Genomic DNA, 17,396 nt, shown 5'->3' on the forward strand with positions numbered 1-17,396 from the left:
TGCCTTCCCTGCCTGTCTCAGGCACAACCCAGAGCATCTGCCTGTTTCCATCCTTACCCTGCCACCCACCTCTGCTGTGCCCCCCTGAGCCTCTCCTGTGGCCACTGCCACCCCTTGAGCTTCACCCCAGCACCTCATCCTGCTCCAGTCCCGGCAGGTCCAGAGGTGCCACGGCAGGTGTGCTGTCCCAGAAGGGCTGCTGGTGCCTGTGCTGCACTGGGGGATGGCGCCTGGACTGGCGCTTGCTGTCTGTCCTGCCCAGGCCACTTTTAGAAGGTATTTCCACTGTGGTCACAAAGTTTATTTGTGAAGAAAAACCACAAAAAAAAAAAACAAAAAAACAACCAAACCCACAACAAAAAAGGGAGTATGATTTATTGGAAAAAAAAAAAAAAGCCATTTTCTTGGCCAGCCATTTCCTGAGTTCCCTTTGTTACTACTGCAGATATGTGTTTGAATAAGAGCCTTTTCCCCTCCCCTCTCCTATTCCTCCCTGTTCTACCCTGCAGTGAAGTCACAATCCGGCGTTTGTGGGCTCTGTGTGATGTCAGAGACTCGGTCTTGTGACTTCACCGGCGGGCTCAAGCAGAAGGTGCAGACGAGGCTGAGAGAAGAGAAAAAAAGCCCCCTCCTCTTCTCTTCCCTCCCCCCCCCTCCACCCTCTCGGTTTATAAAACCAGTAGCTGAGATAAATCGGAAGGGGGTGGGGAGAAGCAGCAGGGAAAGCTGAGAAAGATGCCAGAAAGGTACAGTAAATGGGCTTTATCTCTCTCTCCCTCTCCCTGAAAGTTGAGAGTGGAAAATTGCCCTGCAGAGGCCAGCTCTCGCCGACCACGCGCGGCGGCGGCGGTGGCGGCCGTGTGTCTGCGGCGCCCTGTGCGTGTCACCCGCCCCCGCGACGCCGCCGTGCCCACCCGGGGTGCCCGCGGCGGGGTGGGGGGCTGGGGGCGGCCGGGGAGGGCTGGGGGCGGCGGGGGCAGCCGGAGCCCGGCGTGGCTGGGCACGGCGAGCCGCTCGCCTTGTCCCTTTTCAAAGGCCCCAGCTGTTGGCTCCTCGCTGCAGTCTGGCTCCTGCGAGACCGACATAAATGGGTTATGGGGTTTATGCATATGCCGGGGGGGAGGAGTCCCCCCCCTGTTTTCTTCCCCATGTATTTGGTGATTTTTTTTTTAATTTATTTTGTTTTGGTTTTGGATGTGATTGTTTTTTTTCCTTGCTCTGCAGGCTCAGAGTAGCACGGGGGTGGATGGGGAGGGGGCCTGCCATTCCCCCGTGATATGTGGGTGCATCAGGAGGGAGAAGGGCAAGGCCTCAGGGTCACATTCTCAAGGGCTGTGAGATATGATTTCTTCTTTAATTTCTTAATGTTTTTTTTTGGGGGGGGGTTTGGTGATTGTTGTTGTTTTTTTAACTGACAGCTGCACAATAGCAATGTGGGTGCACCAGCAAACAGCAACCTAAAAATATTTTTAAAAAATAAAAATTTTAAAAGAGGAGAGGAGGAAAACGGCGGGGGGGGGGAAGTGGGAGGTTAGCTTGCCCCTCCCTTCTTTGGTAATTTTTTTTCCCTGTGTCAAATTTACTGTTCACTTGAGATTTTGGACAAAGATGGGGGCAGTGGGTGGGCTGCTTTGAGTTTTGTGATATAATATGACTGGAGCAAGAGAGTAAAGCGCAGACAATTAAGGATCAGTGCGAGGGCTTTGCTCATTCAGTCTGTTGAGGAAGCCGTCATTTTGTGTTAGTGTGTGTGTCTGGAGGAGGAAGGATAGTGGAGAGTGACAGTGGAAGGATGCCTAATGTTGTGGTGTATTTGTACTTGCTAAATGCCTGCTCCAGGAAAGGAGGGCTTCAGAAGAAAGGGATAAGCGAAAGGGGGTCCTTCTGAATTTGCCCTTTGGTGAAGCCACTTCGGACTGGATTTTCACTACTGGGAATGTGATGTTTTGTTGCCTCCGTGAAAGGGGAGGTCTGAGAAACGAAAAGGGCAGGTGTCAGACAGGCTCCTTGCTGCCACCGCTCTGCCTACACATGTCACCCTGATCACTCCGATGACCGGTGGCTTCTCTGCTGCTCTGATTCGTGAAGCTCCTGTGAAAAGCGCTGCGTCCCGACTGTCTGCAGGGCCAGGCTTCTCTCCGCTCCCGGGTCACTTGGGTCCTGCTGCTGCACTTCACTCCTAAAGACCCAGAGCACCTCCTGCTTTTGTAGTTATTTATTTCTTTATTTCAACTACTGGACCCTGGCTGTCCTCTGCCAATACGTTTCAAGGCTGATGAATAGCACCCCCTGCAGTTATAGAGCTGATCTTTTGTAGCACAGATGTATAATTAATTGTGCAGCACTTTTGCAGTCTGAACAGGCAAGTGGATTCTTGGAAGACACCCATGTACTGCCACCTGCTTCTCAGAGCCCCAGCTCCACGGCCCTTGGGGAAGGGACCTGCTGGCCACAGCTTAAGAGCCTCTGTCCTACTGGAGTGATGTGAAACAGGATTTGAATCCAGGTCTTTGGTGTAAAAGCCACAAACAGCCTCAAACCCAAAGTGCCGCTGCACCCCAGGACTCCTCTCCTCTGCCTCTGCTCCAGCATGAAAGAACTTTTAGGCATTTTTGCATCTCTGTTCCATCACAATGGTGATGTTTAGGGATTTTTGTTTTCCTTCTTTTTTTCTCTCAGAGGGGAAGTAAGGATTTATAAGTTTGTAAAGCACTTTGAAGATAAAAATCGTTGTCTGTGCAGAGTACTGTCTATTGGCTTGTCTGAGTCACTACCTAGCTTGCCTGGGAAATGAAACCTAGAATCCTTCCACAGGCCGCTTGGAGAATTTAGTCAAAAGAACCATTGAGGCTCCTCCTTTGGACCTCTGGCCTTAGGGAGAGCAGAAGTGGGGGTGACCAAGTGGGACTGGACACTGTGTGTGAGTCTGGGAGGTGGGGGGCGATAAGTGAAATGCACCCTGCAAAACTGAGAGCAGAGGACATTGGGGATGTGATTTAGCTAAGGTTAGATACAGAAGAGATTTTAAGCCTCGTTATTTTGTCTGGGTATGGCAGGATTATCCCCTACAGGGCGTTCCTCAGTTCTTTATCTACACCTGCTTTTAAAAGAGCAGCAAACAGTGGAGAAAACTCTTTCCTTTGATTTCTCTTCAGCTGGGGACATCCGTCACCCAGGACTGCAACTGTAGGGGTTCAGGTCGGGGGGAGATGTGCATCACTTCAGCCCCATGCTAGGACATGAAAGGATTAAATCTCTTTCCTAAGCAAAGTGGAACGTCCCCAGGTGTCTTCTCTCAGGTTCAGAGATTGCAGTGGGAGAAGGAAGCAGGATCCAGCTGGGTAAGAGACCTCATCAAGAGGATGAAAGCATTTAGGGTAAAGGACAGTCTGTCTCTCCCTGAGTAGGGGAAGTAATCAGTGAGGATGTGCAAGGGTCTCTCAAAAAGCCCTAGGCAGGCAATGTGTGTATCAGAAAAGAATTTCCAGGCAGTGGTGAAGGGGCACCAGGGGAAATTGTTAATTAGTTCTCCCCGCCCCTGTTTCTGTTAAGATATTCCCTTTCTTGTAACCACAACTGCTTTTTGTCTTTTCTACGTGTTTCTTTTTTGAAACTTGTGTCCCAATGAAAAGGACTGTTAAGGAAACCCCCTACTTATCACCTGAGGCTAGCTGCTGACTTACTGTTTCTCGAGAGGAGATAATGCTAGCTGATTATAAATCGGCTGACTACCCTTTTTCATCAATATTAGGAGTAAGCCGACACCTTGATCTTTAGCCTGTGGAATGAATCACGCTGCAAGAGTTGTTATTTTTGGAGAGGAGTAGTCATTTCTTCTCTCACTTTTGCTCCCTGCGACGAAAAGGCTTGGCCCTGATGAGGGGATCCTTGAGCTGGGGGCGGGTACTCCAGGGTATGTGAAATTTCACCCTGGTGAAATGCTTTCTCTCCACAATGTAACCAGTGTCTCATCATGAAACCTAGGTTCAGCCAGGGTGGTCAGGGAATGACCTCCCCCCGACAAATGCTGCTGGTTCTAATTGAAAGTGTCAGTGTTGGGATAGCTTGTTTCTTATTTGGAAATTTGGCTATTTCCTAAACTTGCTAAAACCAGTGGTGACTTACTGAGTTGGTAGTTGGACATGAACTGTGCTTGCTGAGGTATCTGTTCTTGCTTCTGCTCTCCTAAGAAGTGCTGAGTTTATTTTCAGAGCCCTAATGGAACTGATAGTATTTTGTTTAGGTCTAATTACTCACAGGACATTTACAGAAGTTAAATGGGAGACCTTCAGTCCCATCTGCAGAAGATAATTTCAAGAGGAATGATGAAAGCCATGATATGTAAGCAGAGGTTTTGTTAGTTTAAACCTGAACTTAAGTAGGCAACTGGAAGAATTCCTCAAATCTTGAAACAAAACCAAGTTACTTAAGATTTTACTACGTGGCTTGGACTCTCTAAAGATAGATTTGTCCAGCCTTTAAAAATTCAAGACTCATTTTCTTAACTGAGGACAGTTGTGTCTTTGTGTTTGTTAACTAATCGCTTTTAAAGCATTTTCATCACTTGGGTTAGGTAATGTGAATGAAAATATGCTACTTTTCCCCATCCCCAAATGTGTCAGTAGCGTTCATAAATAGTGGAATATCTTGTATTCAAAGCTGTAAGTTCTATATGTTCTCATGTGCCCTATCCTGATTTGGTTTTGAGTGCAACTTTAAAGTAATGCAGAGCACTAAAATAAGACATTAATAACTTTTTAAATGTAGAATTAGAGTGTTTGAGCATTGAATAAACTTTAATGAATCTCAGGATACAAAGTAATTAAAGTGGTTGTGTTTGAAGTAGGTTTTTTTCCCCTCATGTTTTGTTAGCAAGAGGAGATACGTAAGTAAACTGTGGTGGAACTTTAAAAATATTTTCTATAAACCAATCTCTCAGATGAATCAGGACCAGAGAACATCACTGCACCTAACCAAAAAAAAACCAAAAAACAAACAAACAAACAAAAAAACCAACAAAAAAAAAAAAAAGGAGAAGAAGAAAAGCACAGAAGTTGATTTCTAAGACAAGAAGTAAATGAGATTCCTTGCAATGTCTATCTTTAGTAGACCCTTAGGTTTCTACTACCCAATATAAGTGCAGACTTCTTACCAGATGAATATAGAAGACTCTCTTGGTTTTGATCCAGTCTGATGCTTTCTGCATTGGCCTCTTGCTGCTGCAAGCTCTTCTTATGTGCTGTTTCATGTGCCGGGAATTCTGGAGCGTGGTAGCAGCAAGGTGACTGGAAGAACTAAAGCTGTTCCTTCAGGGACCTTTTTTTTCTCTCCTGTTGGAACAGCTGAGATTCAACAGCTATTGCATACATCAGGGAGGAAGCCAACAGGGAGCAAAGTAAGAATCAAAACCTTAGTTGCCTCTAAAATTTGGAACTATATGTCATGGGGATTTGTGCTTATTAAGCCCAGAAATTCCCACTTCACTGTAGGCAGAAAAAGCCACCCCAGCAAATGAATCCTCCGTAAAGGGCTAGCAGAAGTAAGAGAGAAAAAAATCCCTTTCTGTAAAACATGTTCAGACAAGGCAGAGTTGGTTTTATGTAAGATAATTTAAAAAGACAAGTTCTAATATTTGAATTTCTACTTTTATTTAGATATGCTTAGCAATTCAGATAATGAAGATTTATTGATGGACTTTTCTGCCTTGTTGGAGACAGTCTTGGAGGAAAATCACATTTGTATGGCTTTCTGTTTTAATTTCCACCTTTATTACTCTGGGCATCTGCATGGAAATTTGATTGGCTTTTCCTTAAAAGTTCAGCTTCTGTTGTTTCTCGCTTTTTCTGCTGGACTCAGATTCTTTTGTCTGCAGCATCACAATCACTTTCACAGCAACTAATTCTATTCTGCCAGAAGCAGCTTTTTGGCAGGAAGCAAAAGGAAGAAGCAGAGGAGGTCTTAAGGTACAAAGATCTTATTTTCATGAATCAGCTCTTTGTAATGGGAAGATGAAAAGGCAGAAGTGTTGCAGAGTTTTAATTTTTTCTCCTGCTGTGATTCACACTACCTACCTTCAGCTGCTTTGTCATGTTCCTTCCTTTGAGATGCTCCAAAGTCTTTCAATCCAGTTGTTGTTCTGCTGCAGGAAGGGGCTGTAGGACTTAACACTATTGCTTTTTGAGACATTCCCAGTGTCTGGAGAAGAGCAGCTTCCAAATGATGCACCCAAGACATGACCATCAGTATACTGAAAAATCTATGCTTGTCAAAAATATTTTCCAGCAAGCACAGATCCTTTGATAGTCTTAAGGGGAAAAGTTAAATATCAGTGAATTAATGAGAGGAGAGCCCTCTCTGTCTTTGCTGCAGTTCCTTGGGAGATGTCTGATACTGCTTCTCCCTTGTGTATGTTCAGATGTAACACTTTTTATCTGAAGTTAAGTGTTAAAAAAAATAGGAGGAAGGTATGGGAAATCCTGGGGCTGGGTAGGAAGAGAGGTAGGAAATGTTAATGAATGTAGCCATGCTGATGTCTTTCTCGGAGAAAGAGAAACAGGTGAGCTGCCCTTGCTTTACTCACTTAAAGATGTATCTGTCCCACTGTGAATATCAGTTTCAGTCCCCGGTTGTGTGACCTGTAGATGCCCAATCTTACTGTCATGTTTTGTATTATCTGTCTTCAAGGTAATCACTAATGCCCATTCCCATAGCATCTAAGAGCCTCTAGATGAAAGCTGTAAAAGTGCAGGAGTGAGCCTGTGTGTGACATGAAATTGTGTAACAGGGGAAAAGATTAGGATAAGGGTAATACTTCGAAGGGACGGGTGCCATGCCTGTGAAAAATCTGTGTGCCTGACTCCATGGAGGCTTCACCTTCCTAGTGCTGCATCAACAATGAAACCTTTTGTAAAGAAGAAATCTCTCAGAGGACTGCAGCAGCTGCATTCAGAAATCATGTTTGCTCTAACAAACACTGGGGTGCTCAGAGCCTTTCCAGCCTATGTTACCTGCAAATTTGTTCTCAATTCCCCTCCTGCATCACTTATTGTCCTCCCCGCTTCCAGGCAGAGGGAGCTCAGGGAGTGTGTGAAGACGAGAGGTGGTTGAGGTCAGGAATGGTGTCATCCTTCTGTTCCCCTTCCAAGCTGCTAATGCATGCTTCTGGAGAGCCACACAAACTGAGTAATTACTGAATTATGGCTAGATCAGAAGTGGTGACCTCAAAGACAGAAGGAGACTCTCCATCTCCATTTGTCAGTCCCTTTGGGGTCAGAAGGACAATTTTTCGCTGGGATCTGTGAGTGGGGGGAAAGGGAAGTGCAAGGTAAGCCTTACATTAAGGCATAACAGGGAAAAACATTTGCTTTAGCCATTGCAGCGTTCATGTGCAGTAAGATGCAGCATTGCTTGCATGTGTGTAATGACAGCAGCACTGGTGGGAGCAGTGGCACTGACCCAGAGGGCTACTCAGGGGACTTTATTTTGCTCAGAATCACCCATCCATCATAGAGGAGGGTGCCAAGTCTTGAGGCCATTTTCCTGCCTTATTTGTGCCTCTATCCTCAAAAGCATTTTGTTTAGGAGATGGCAGGGAGGATTTCAGGGAGGAAGCAGGTAGGATTTGGAAAGTTTCTGTTGTGGTAGTACCATGGTGGCTCTGTACAATAATGGCCAAGCTGATTTTCTTACAGAAAAGAGAGACTTCATTCTTTCTTATGACTGTGCTGTAGCACATCTGCTGAATTTATAGCACTTACTCTTGGATGATGGAATGTATTTGCTGGAAATTTACATTCAAATCTCTTTAGTTTATTGTGTTGATTGTAAAATTGATCCTTTACGTGGGTTTTTTAAAATTGTTTTTTGGGTTTTTTTTGTGGTTGGGTTTTTGTTGTTGTTGGTGGTGGTTTTGTTTTGGTTTTTTTAACCATTTTTGGTTTTAAATCCCTGGTGTTTTTCTTCTTTTCAGAATTGAAGGGTGAGAGCGTATAGATGCAACTGAAGACTTTACCCTGAAGTAGAAAGGCTTGCATGGGTGTTAGATTTCCACCCTGATCGTGTGTGTGGGATTGTAGCCCTAGTAGCATGATGGGGTTACTTTTGTCATTAGTCTAGTAATAGTTTATATATAACAATTTTTTTTTGTGGAACTGACAGTGGTCAAGTAGGTAGATGTCACTGAACGGCCAAGTCCGAAGGTTGAATTTCTTTCTTCTGGAAAGAAAATGAAATGTTCAGTGGCAAAGGAGAACTTGGCAATGTGAACAAGGTGTACTAATGACAGTGGTTTTTCATCCGGAGTCTGCAGACAGCCAAAAATTAGTTTCTGAGAGAATTAAATTATCCATTAAACTCAGTGGGGTTGTATATTGAAGCCTGATATTATCACTTGGAAAGCTGCAAAGGATATAGCATCTCTACTTGTGTGATATTTAACTAATATAGTTTTGGTGATTTTGTTTACATTCTGCACTTAAATTGACCCTGTGTATTGCCAGTGATGTCTACTGTAATGCAACAGCTGACGATGGTGTGACAATTGCCTGCATTTATAGCATGATCTCTTTTAAAACTTCAGTTCATCCTTCAAAATCAGCCATAGTTTTCAAGCTTTTAAATATTTTAAAAAGCAACTCCTGTTGTATTTCCCTTGTAACACCTACAAAGTAGTCATAACAGAGATGGGAAATGCTGCTCTGCAGCAGGCTTGAGATACAGATATTTAACTTGTGAATTAATTTATTTTTGGTCCTTTGAGAAATGTTTGACTTGGGAATGTTTGCTGTCCTTGTATTTTTATATGTGTTTTTGAGCATTTTACAAAACGCCTGCTATTTATGCTGCAACTTCATTTTAGACATTAGGTAAAAAATACCTTGATATAACAAGCTTATCTAGATAAGCCATGCTGTCATGTTTTTATATATACCAAAGGGTTTTACCTTAAGGTAAGTTTAAGTTTAGCTTAAGTTAGAGTGCTCTAAGCACTCCTGCCTTATAAATCTACATAAAGGATTGACCTCAATTGATGCTTCACTTCAAAATCAGAAAACAGATAATGGAAAACCAAATTATAAAAATCTTATTGAGTTCCCCCACCCCATTACAGCTTTTATCACAGTCCTGGATCCCCAGGGGGAATGCTGCTCTAACCAAGCTCTTAGCGTGCCGTGGCAGTCAACAAGATTAAGGCTGTTTCTGACGAGAGCAACCCCGCGGTTTGTCACGGTGAATGTGCTGTCGGAGCCTCTTCTCTGGGCGAGGGAAGCGATGACCTCCACCTCGCGTGAGCGAAGCACCGTGCCCGAAACACCACCTGTGAATGGGCAGCCAGTGCCGAGGAGAGCAGGGCGTACGGTACTACGAGAGCTCGCAATAAGGCAGCGCCTGTGTGCTCCAGCTGCAATTTCCAGGGAGCTGATGCGGAGCGCATCGCAATGTTCTCATGTGAAGGAGACAAGGCATAGATCACAGCAGTAGACTTGCCTCAGAAAGGAGCCAGTGCCTCTCAAGTTCCAAGACGAGTGAGCAGAGGAGCAGGCAAGTCTTTCCTAGATACTCCAGGTGCACAATTGCCTGACCAGCAGCTGGGGAGTCCCTAACACCCACAAATTGTTGACTTGAAAGAGAAATGGTAGAAGCACATGTAATTGTTGTCTGCTCTGGTTGTTTTCCCCAGACTACTGGCATCATTTTAGGCTTATCTAGATGGAATTTCAGCCAACCTCCAAATTCTTTTTGACAGATAATGCATGGTATGAGATGTGGTGGTTTGTATTTATTTTTCATAAAAAGCAAGTCACCTGTGGAGGAGCCATCAGTGAAGCTGTCAACTGGCTGTGCTTACAACACAGTCCTTCTCAGCAGTTCATTGTCTTTTGGATGAGCTCTGAGCAGAGGCCTTCTCTTGGAGTACGCCTTGCTGAGGATCTGGGAAACAAAGCTTGGGAAGCAGGGCAGTTATTGAAAGTGTCATATCTGCTCAGTAAAGTTCTGGCAAAGCAAGTTTTAAATGCTGCTTGAGCTTTCTCTGCCCAGCACTTAAGAGCTTTGCAGACTGCCAGCCTTACTGCGTTTTCACGTGAAGTGTTCTGAGTGGCAGATGGAGAAAACTGTAATGTCATACAGAGCTTCCTTTGCTGGCATACGGGCTTAAATGAAGAAGGTGATGATTTGACAGGCACTGCATCCTTGCTCTACAGCTGACCCATCCACCAGCCTCCTTGCCCTCTTGGTCTCAAACCCAAAAACTAGTGAATGATCTGGAAAAAGCTTAATTATCTCTCCAGCACAGAAGTGCAACTAGACACACCAGACTCCCAAATGTAAAGCCAGTGGGGACTCGGATGGCTGGCAGTGCCACTTCCGATGGCCCGAGAGGCTCTGGGCTGGCGGAGCGCGGCCAGGCGGGCTGCGGGGGCAGAAGAGCCCGGGCACTGCCGCCTCCATGTTGTTTCCTGAGATCCCCGCGCCTCCGCTGAAGCACCTCCGATACGGGGCCCGCCCAGCCCCGACGTACAGTCCGACTGCCGCCTCGAGGTGTGCTCCAGGGCGCCGGGCCGGCTCAGGCCTCGGCAGTCGCTGTACGCGCTGTGCCTGGCGGGGAGGCCGGGCGGAGACAACTGGGCAAACGGAGCAAAGCCGGTTCTTAAAATGACTTGGGTGAGGGTGGCGGTGGCGGGGGAGAGAGGCGGTATTGACTTACGAGGAGAGGGAAACGCGAGCTGCCCCGGTGCCGGGGCGGAGGGGGGCGCGGAGCCCCGGCCGGGAGTCCCGGTGCCCTCCGCAGGGGCGGGGTGGTGCAGCGCGCGCACCGGGCGCGCCTCGCCCACGTGCTCCGAGCGCGCGGGACGTCGCGGGGGTGGGCGCGCTGGCGCGCGGCTCCTTTAAGCGGGCGCGTGGTGGTGGGAGGGGCGGTGGCTCCCTCACGCGCCCCCCCCCCACCTCCGCGCGCGCGCGCGCGCGAAGGCACGTCCCTGCACGCGGGGGCGCGCGCGCACGCGCTCCCCCTCCCCTCCATCCCTCCCTCGCCCGGCCGGGACCCGCCGCCTCGCGCCGCCGTTCCCGCTGGTGCGCGCGCTGGCTCCACCGGCGGCCGCCGCCATTGGCTGTCGGGGGTCAGGTGACCCCGTGTTATTTCCTGTGTGTGTGTGTGAGGTGTGAGTGAGGGGAGGAGGATGGAACCGGACGCCCCCGCGCCCCCGCCCGCCCCCCGGCCCTGCCGCCCCGGCTGCTGAGCCGCCCCCGCCCCGCCCGCCCCGCCCGCCGCGGCGGAGGGCGCCGGGCACGGCGGCGGGGGGGGGGGGGTCTCAGGTAAGGGGAGGCCGTGCTCGCCCGGGCTGTGTCGGTGTGTGTGGGAGGCCTGGGGAGGGAGTGCGAGCTCCTGGCGGGGGAAGCCGAGGTCGCCTGGGTGTGTGGGAGGGGATGTGAGGGTCTCATCCGTGAGTTGGAGGGCGAGCGCTGGGTACGAGGGGGCTTGTGAAAGGGCTCCTGGGAAGTTTAACCTTCTCCTTCCCCCTCCCCCCCTTTTTTAAATTTTTTTTTCCTTTAAAGAAAAAAATGTTTGTTTACGTTTGTTCGAAGACGCCCTCGTGCTACCTGGTGGGGTGCCCACCTGTTTTCCTGTCCGGGAAGAATGTTTTTTTATAAGAATTGTGAAGTTTTTGTGGGATTTGGTGTTTTCGTTGAAGAGATAAATGATTAAAACTGTTGGAGATGATGGATGCACAGTGCTCGGATTGTAGTCGGTAGACAGGCTGTGTTGGGAATGCTCGAGGTTTGTAGTGCCTCTGCTTTTTGGAGGTTCAGCGTAGCTGTTGCTTATCTGCAGAGATGATCAGGATATAATGCGTTCGGGCTGCTGTGAAGACCAGCTTGTCTTTTCTTAATGGTGCTTACCTTGCTGGAAGTTGTGTTTAGGGTTGCAGTTGGAAGTTATTTTTCCTGCCTTGAGGGAAGGAGTAAGAGAAAGTTATGTAACATAAGTGTTCTAGCCTATGTATCAGAGCTGCCTAATGGTACTGGGGCTCTGTTACTAACCTGAAAATAAGAGCACGTTTGTTTTTGAATCAACAAGTCTCTATGAGTAGATTTGGCTCCACCAGAATCCTTGATTTCTTGTGTATACTGCCTTTTCCTTCATTAAAAGGGCGGGTAGTTTGATTAAATTGCAGCATTGCTTTCTGTGCCATTCCGTGTTTCTTAAGTCTTCCTTTGAAAACAAAAGAAAAGTAAGAGGTACACCTGTGGGGGGATTGAGTTTCAGAGCTTTCTGTGTTTAGGTTAGCATTTTGAAAGCTATTCATGTCTGTGTCGCTTGTTGCCATCTGTTGCTGCGTGCATGGGTAATTCTTTAGAGAGTATGATTTTTAGCATGCTTCCTGACCAATAGATGTGCATGGAGCAGTTGGATCACCTCTACTCAGATTTTATAGAACAATGAAGTGACTGGATGATGGAGATGCAGCAGCTTCTGGATTAGGTTTGTAGCATGTTGGCTGAACTCAATTCAAGAAGAGCTGATTTCTTTTACACATTTTCTAGACTTCTTTTCTCAGATTACCTTGTTTTTTGAGGCTTATTGATGGGTATTATGTAGCCTAACCAAGTGCATTTGGTTAAGTGTATGTGATAAACAATTTTTAGGACTGCTATTTGTGTTTTAATTTGCCTGAAATGTTTCTGATTGGGTTTTTGTTTGTTTTTCTTTAAATCCATATCTTTAAATAGGATTCTGTGTTATTTCACTTTGAGTTGTTTGAAGCTGTATTATTTAATCTTAATATTAGATTCCACTGGCATTTAAAAAGGCAGCTGCATTAGTATACTGCGGAGAGAATTACTATTAAGAAAAGGAAAAAGATTTATTCACTCAGTCATCTGTTGCCTAAACTTTGTTAATGCTACAAGGAGAGGAGGATAGTCATTCCTTATTTCTGTAAATTGCTGTTGTATGAAATGCGTATTGTGTATTCTGGTTAAATTAACAAGCAAGTTACTATGCCATTTGAGTGAAGGTGTGACAACACTTTTTATATAAAAAATACTACTTTTCCGTTGTACTCTTTTAAATCTTGTCATTTTGGGATAGCTTTTGGGCTTTGTATTGTTAGGTTTAAATGTCTGGGGGAAATTCTTGGACTTTTTTTACTGGTTTGGTATTCTTCAGACTACATGGCTTTAAGTCTGTTAGCATCCTTTCTGGTAGAATTGTGTGTATTTTGACCTAGAAATCAGTTTTCAGAGGTTTTGGGCTTGATGAAACATGGATTTTTGCTGAAATGTGTACTATCATATACCTTTGCAGCCTGGAGCAGGTTAAGCATGGTTCCCTATACGAAAGCTTCATCAAAGTAGGGGCAGCTTCATCATTTGTGACTTTGACAGGAGATCAGGAATTTTAGTTTTGTTGTTGTTTCTTTTCTTTGTTACTAATGCTACATAAAAATATCCTTAAGTGAATTTTTGTTACAGGAGTAAATCTGTTTGTATGATGCATAAATAAGAAGTGAAGGTTATTTAAATGAAAGAAAACTTATTTGTGTATTAGTTGTAAAGGAGACCCCTTTTTAATGTCAGAAGCTTCCTTAATCTTCAGCTGAAGAAATAATAGGCTGTTACCAACCTGCTCGCTACATTTTAAAGTAGTCGGAGTGTAAGTAAAAACATTCTTAATGGTTCTGTCTGAGATTGATACATGTATAAAGTTTGTCGGAGAAAGAGTGAAATGTGTAGGATTTTTGAGGTTTTTTTTTCCCCTCTCCCACTTCCTGTTGTGAAAATGTGTGCAAAGACAACCTTTTTGGTCTCTTAGCATAATGTTAAAAAGAAAATAATTGCACACCCCTTTTATCCCTCTTTAGGTCACGTTTAACTCACCCACCCAATGGGCACAGCGAAATGGCAATAATGCTGCTCTTGGAGGGGTGCCCTTGTAAGAGTTGCAGTGCACATGTCCTGTTGCTATTCTACCAGCTTGGCGTGCTGCTATCTGGAGTGAGGGCATAATATGTAATAAACTTGAATAATTTCATGCTGCTTCCTTGGCTTCTCTATAATTTGAGATAAGGATATTTAAGAGTTTATAGCTGGCTTATGCATATCTTGCCTTTTGACACAGGGCATGCCAGATCTTCATTTGAGTGGGATAGCTTTTTAATTAAAGCATGTGTTTATTTTTTCATACCTTGTTCAGTTATGTTTTATACTTATGAAAGGTATTACACTCACGTTTTGGGAACCTGAATTCTTATAAGTTACAAAGATTTAGTAACGCTTTTGGCAGTGCTGGCTTCTCAGACTTCAGAGTGTACCTTAACTGGCTGTGTGAGAATCTCTGTTACTTAATCCCATGGTTGGCCTCTGAAATGGGGAAGGTTATGGATGGCAGTTTCTGAAGAGCCAACTAACTGCTTTGTTGGTGGAGACTGGACTGAGACCAACCAACTCTTCCCATTCAAGAAATTAAAACTGCAGTTTGATAGCAAAATATGGTTTTTATTGACTGCTTTTGGTGAAATCTCTTTCAAAATAACAATTTCTGGTTTAGCTTTTGGACTTCTAAAATCAAAAATAAAGGCAGTCTTAAGTGTTTATACCCATTTCTCATAGTGTTGATATACTGTGTAGAATTTTCTTTATCGTAGAAAAGCATTTAGTGTTACTGAAAGAGAACACAAACATAGTGTGAGCAGAGGTGTATACTTCTCTAAAATCATGCAGGAGAGGCTATTCCTGTAGTGGGATCCTGATGTACAATTCTCCTCCTGTCAAACCTTTCTTACTTACAAAAAGAAAAAAAAACCACCAAGTGGTTCAGTTATTCTTATTGCTCAGGTCCCATTCCTGATGGTTCTTGACTAGACTTAAGTCTTGACTGAACTGGGAAAATTGAAGATGTCTTCAGCCATGTACAGCACTACTGGTGCATCTGTATCACACTGCTGTCTGGCTGCACCACTCCTTGATTGCTTCAGCTGAGCCTTTCCACTGGTGCTTACCACTAAGATATTTATTGATTTGTTTGGAGTCACTTGGCAAAGCATGTTACGTTCTTTATTATGCATGTACATGAGTTTCCTTTCATTTTAAGAACAGGAAAGGACAATAATTAGAAGCAAGACCCAAAGACTCAAAAATCAAGACTGACATGTAGTCAGCAGTGGATTCTGTTTGGCCCTGTTGGAGGATAAGATCTGCTCTGGATGTTCTGTGCTTTGCTGCCTGTTTGCCTTTTAAGACAAAAAAAAAAGTATCATTGCATTTTACCAAGTCTTGAACTTCTTGCTGCCTTCACGAACAACAGCACAAACAGTCAAACCTCCAGTTTTGGTTACAACAGAGCAGTGATCTTGCAGTAAGACTCCTGTTTCTTCTTGCCTCTTACCAGTGATTCCTCAAAAATGGAGCTAAGCAGTGGTAGCCAAAAGTGCAAGCATCCTCTTGTCAACTCAGCCTGGTGACAGTGAATAAGCTTGTGTTTTTTCCAGTGCTTTTTGTATTTCTCTTTTAGCACAGTCTTTGTAACCTGTGGTGATATTGGAAGAGGGGAAAAAGTGTTACCAGGTTCTTTTTCAGGGAGCCCTGGCTTGAGTCCCTTGAGATTTGACCTGTTTTGTGTTTGGGAAGGCCGTTATTTCTTGCCTGAATTGTGATGCAATGAATACAAAAAAACTAGGAAAATTATTTTCTTTCCCCTTACCTCTTCATTACAAGCACCCAGCATGCCTGCGTTCATACCAATAACTGTGTATGAAATTCATTGCCTATTCTGTACTGGAATATGATGACTTATTTTGTAGTATTTTACTAGTATGAACTCAATAATCTAATTGCTAGTAAATTGCAAATCCTAAACAGAACTCTCTGATGAGCTCTGATAAGAGCTCAGTACTTAGCTAGAAATTGTATAGGGAGCTGCTATGCTGGAAGCTTTAGTACAGTTTATTGGAAGTATTGTTCATATCACTTTCCTTGTAAAATTAGATGCTGCAAAGTGTCTTTGTAATAGCTTTTAACTGATCTGAAGACTTGGTATTAGCAGAGCTGACTGAATGGCTTGTGTCCATGTACAGCATCACTAATGACTGGGAAAAACCATACCTAAAACTTAATAGCTGAAAGAAAAATACGTGCTGTCATACTTGCCAGAATAGGCATAAACCTTTGTACACCATAATGAAATGTTGTTAATCAGCCTTCAATTAGATATCTGCAGTTTGCTGTTACCTTTGGTCATATGACTGGATACACTTGAATTTCCCTGGGATTTGATTTGTTTAACAGTGATTTCTATGAGTTCTGGAATAGTGGCAATGCTATATGTGATTTTTTTTAAATTAACATAAATGGTTATATGATAAATGTAGGGAATGCTGTGTGATTAGCATTATGTTTTCTGCTGGAAATACAAAACATCAGGGCAGAAACAGTCTGGGAGGTTCCTGGAGAGTGTGTCCCCTGACACAAATGATGAGGTTGAAAACTAGGGAAGGCACCTGCTGGGCATGTGGTTTGTGAACAGAGAAGGACTGTTGGGTGATGTGACGGTCAGAGAACATCCTGGGCAGAGTGATCATGCAAGGATAGTTTTCAATTCTTGGGGAAGTAAGGAGGAGAATCAGCAGAGCTTCCATGTCAGACTTCCAGAAAGCAGGGAAGGCCTGGCCTGTTCAGGAGTCTAGTTGACAGAGCCCCTTGGAAGGCATTCCTGAAGGGCAGAGGAAGGTTGGACTTCTTCAAGAAGGAAATCTTAAAAGTGCAGGAGCAGGCTGTCACCATGTGCTGAAAGATAAGCCAGCAGGGAAGACTGGTCTGTCTGAACAGAGAGCTTTGGCTGGAACTTGGGGAAATTAAAAAAGAGACGACCTTTGAACCAAAGGGCGTTAAATTCAGGATGATTAAAAGGATGTTGTGAGGTTACACAGAAAGAAAATTAGAAGTCTAAAACCTAACTAGAACATAGTCTGGCTGCTACCATGAAAGACAATAAAAATGTTTCTATAACATACATTAGCAACAGAAGGAGGGCCAAAGAGAGTCCTTTATTGGATGTACGGGGAAACAAAGTGACAACGAATGGGGAAATGACTGAGGTGCTTTTTTTGCCTCAGTATGTAATAATAAGACCAGTTGCTCCCTGGGCATCCAGTCCCCAGAGCTGGAAGACAATGATGAGGAGAAGAAAGAAGCTCCTGTAATCCAAGATAAAATGGTCAGTGATCCTGCTACACCACTTATGGGTACTGATGGACTTGGCAGAAGTGTTCCCTGAGCTGCTTTCCATCAGCAGTCCCAGCTACCTGGGGAGGTCTCAGGTGATTAGAAGTTGGCAAACCTGGTGGCCATCTACAGTAAGGACTGGAAGGAGGATCTAGGGGTCTACAGGTCTGACCTCT

General features: G+C 44.9%; 1 protein-coding gene across 7 annotated transcripts in view; it reads left to right on the forward strand.

Annotated features, from left to right (window-relative positions):
• Positions 1-17,396, forward strand: part of TCF20 (transcription factor 20) — a 93,072-nt gene that overhangs the window by 15,484 nt on the left and 60,192 nt on the right. For 2 of the 7 annotated variants that reach the window (XM_053942250.1, XM_053942251.1), the window contains exon 1: positions 611-746. The exons of the other annotated variants lie outside the window; for them this stretch is intronic. The gene's annotated coding sequence lies outside the window, so the exon portion shown is untranslated. Of the gene's footprint in view, positions 1-610; positions 747-17,396 lie in introns of those variants that run through there. 7 annotated transcript variants of the gene reach the window in all.

This window comes from Vidua chalybeata, chromosome 5 (genome assembly GCF_026979565.1).
Source record: "Vidua chalybeata isolate OUT-0048 chromosome 5, bVidCha1 merged haplotype, whole genome shotgun sequence".
NCBI lineage: Eukaryota > Metazoa > Chordata > Aves > Passeriformes > Viduidae > Vidua > Vidua chalybeata.